General features: G+C 59.0%; 3 non-coding genes across 3 annotated transcripts; 2 read left to right on the plus strand and 1 right to left on the minus strand.

Annotated features, from left to right (window-relative positions):
• Positions 1-362: 362 nt before the first annotated feature.
• Trnah-gug lies at positions 363-434 on the minus strand. Its single transcript has one exon. It is a non-coding gene; the product is annotated as a tRNA-His (tRNA).
• A 493-nt stretch (positions 435-927) lies between these two features.
• On the plus strand, positions 928-999 carry Trnah-gug. Its single transcript has one exon. It is a non-coding gene; the product is annotated as a tRNA-His (tRNA).
• Positions 1000-2087: 1088 nt separating this feature from the next.
• On the plus strand, positions 2088-2159 carry Trnah-gug. The gene has a single exon. It is a non-coding gene; the product is annotated as a tRNA-His (tRNA).
• Positions 2160-2913: the final 754 nt, after the last annotated feature.

A 2913-nucleotide genomic window follows, 5' to 3' on the forward strand; every position in this document is an offset into this window, starting at 1 on the left:
AATGCCTGAGCCCCCACACGTTGACGTTTTAGCACAAGTGAGGCTTTGCAAGACCTGGTACATGACTTGGTCACTGACAGAGCCCTAGTGGGCAAAGAGGGGCACACCGAATGCATCCAAAACTAAGACACTTACTTAGTGGGGAAGAGGAGGTTGGCTGGTTTTTTAGCAAAGGAAGAGTTTAAAAGGTGGGAGGGGCCCATAGAGCTTCGCGTACACAGGACTGACCTGACCTGACCTGACCTGTTGTTATTTCTGCCCTGACGGAATACCGTGCAGAATTAGAAGAGCGTGAGTTAATTGCAGAGAGCATGACTTGGGGACTCTAAAAGGACGCCCTTGCCGTGCCATTGTTCCCACAATGCCGTGACTCGGATTCGAACCGAGGTTGCTGCGGCCACAACGCAGAGTACTAACCACTATACGATCACGGCGCGCTACCGGGACGCCACAGCAGCGAAGCGCCCAAGGGTGCCTCTTCTCACCCGGGAGCGCCGCCGCCCCGGCTTTCTCAGCCGTCCGGCGCAGTGCGAGCCCGCACCCCACGCGGCCCAGCCCTCGGGGCCCAGGCGAAGAGGGCACGGGCGCGTCGGCCCCCGCCCCAAGTACGCGCGGGTGCAGCGCCAGGGCGAGGCTTGCAGAGGCTTTGCGCGCGGGATGCCGGGGACTGCAGGCCTGCGCTGGTGTGACAGCCGGGTCCCCGCGCGCTGGCCGTCATGCGGAGCCCTTGCAGCGGCTGGAGCTGTGGCTTCGATTTTGTAAGGAGGGGCCCGGACCACCCCACGCGGCGCGGCCGGGGAGCCGGCGGCGCGGGAGCCGCCTGGGTGCAGAGGGAGAGACCGTGAGCGCGGTGACGTGCGAGGAGGCGGGGCTTGCGACAGACAAGAGCCGAGCTGGGGCGTCTTGGCCCTCGGTCCCCGGTAGCGCGCCGTGATCGTATAGTGGTTAGTACTCTGCGTTGTGGCCGCAGCAACCTCGGTTCGAATCCGAGTCACGGCATTGTGGGAACAATGGCACGGCAAGGGGGCTGTATTTTGCCGCCGTCCTCCCTTTTTATCCCGGATGTGTGACCCTGCGAAAGCGGACCCCAGGCGCCCAGAGTCGGTTGGCTTGCACGTTAACGCCAGCTCGAGCTGAACGTCCGCGGGAGGACGCGCGCTTCCGGAGCCCGGAGCCCGCGGGGCTGGAAGCGCGTGTCCCCAAGCACGGGGGTCCCCATGCCCGGGCGGGGCGGCGCCATGGAGGGCGCGACCTTTTTTCTGTTTTTTTGGTTTTTTTTCTGATTTCAGGAGGGGACGCGATCTTAAGCAGCTCCTAGAGGCAGATCGGGGTCGCGGCAGGCGGCCGCCCGGCTAGGGATCAGGGGCGTGGAGGCGGGGGCGCACCGTGCTCCCCCCACTTTGGAAGCGACCCCCAAGCCTCCCGCGCAGGCCCCCAAGCCGGGCCGGGAGACCGAGGCGTTCTCCGGCGCGGGAGCAGGAACGGACGTCGAGCGCCAAGCGCAGATCGCGGGGCGAGGGGAAAGTGGGCGGTTTCCTGTGGGGCGGGCGGGACCCACGCGTGACCCCGGGACCGGGCGGCCCTGGGCCGGCGCCAGGCGGCTCAGGTCCCGCGGGCCGAGCTGCGCGGAGCGGGAGGCGGCGGCCGGGGCCGGGGGCGGGAGGACGCGGGCACCGGGGACTGGTCCCGCGAGGAAGCCGACCCTGTTCTGGGGGCCTTCGCCCCGCAGAGGCCGGCAGGGGTCTCCGCTGGGACTAGCGCGCCCCGCAGGACCAGTCCCAAGGGCGCGGGAAGTCGACAAGAGACCGAGGGGGCCCCAGGACAGCCAAGCTCCGGCCTTCCCCGACCCTCGATGTCCAAGCGGTGGCCTACAAACCGCTCCCCGCTCGCCACCGCCCCCGCCTCCGCCTCCGGCCGCGGGGCGCAAACCCGGGACCTAGATCCCGGAGACGCGGCGACTGCGCAGTGCGCCTGCGCGGTCCAGGATGCACGGGAATCCCGCCCCTTGCGTGACGTAAGGGTGGGAGGGGCCTCGGCCTGTTGAAGAGGAAGATCAGAGAACCGCTCCTACAGGTCCTCGGTAGCGCGCCGTGATCGTATAGTGGTTAGTACTCTGCGTTGTGGCCGCAGCAACCTCGGTTCGAATCCGAGTCACGGCATTGTGGGAACAATGGCACGGCAAGGGGACTCCGCTTTTTTTCTTCCAACTGTAAGAATTAGATCACTTCGTAGAGCTGCTGGGAATCAACTGTGGTTTTTTTTTTAGCCCATAAGGCTAATTTGATCATCAAGGCGCTGAACGACCCACGTTTATTCTTTAAAATATTTCTATTGGTGAATTATTGATAATTTTGTGAATTTTATTATGTCAAACAATGAGTACTTAACGGAAGAAGTCACAAAAATATTATTTTTAATATTTAATGTTTATAAAAAAGCATCCAAGTTTTCAACATCGACTGATTTTTGGTGTACAAAGTCTAAAAAAGAACTGAGAAATTCCCAAATGAACTACCATGAAAATACCAATAACATTCTACAAAAAAAAAACCCTTTACTTCATTTATCACACCCGAGGCAGTCTGCACACGGACAAGAGCTCGTTCCATACACACGCATGGCTTACACTGACAGGGCGTGTCTTTTGCTTTCCTGGCCTTTTGTAGGACATACATGACATCTCAGTGGTCTTGCTGTTTTGTCAGGAGGTTCTTATTATATCACACAATGTGTAGTTAACAGGAATGTAAAATATCAGTAGAATAAATTATTAAATTCTTAATATGTATTGTGCATTTAGAATAGACATCAGGATTTTCACATCAGCTGTGTACTTCCTTGTAAAACCTAAAAAAAATCGGAAATAAGTTCCTGTGTGAACTACAATGAAAATGCCAATGGAACTCTGCCACA

Source organism: Chinchilla lanigera, unplaced genomic scaffold (assembly GCF_000276665.1).
Source record: "Chinchilla lanigera isolate Chin_1 unplaced genomic scaffold, ChiLan1.0 scaffold00008, whole genome shotgun sequence".
NCBI lineage: Eukaryota > Metazoa > Chordata > Mammalia > Rodentia > Chinchillidae > Chinchilla > Chinchilla lanigera.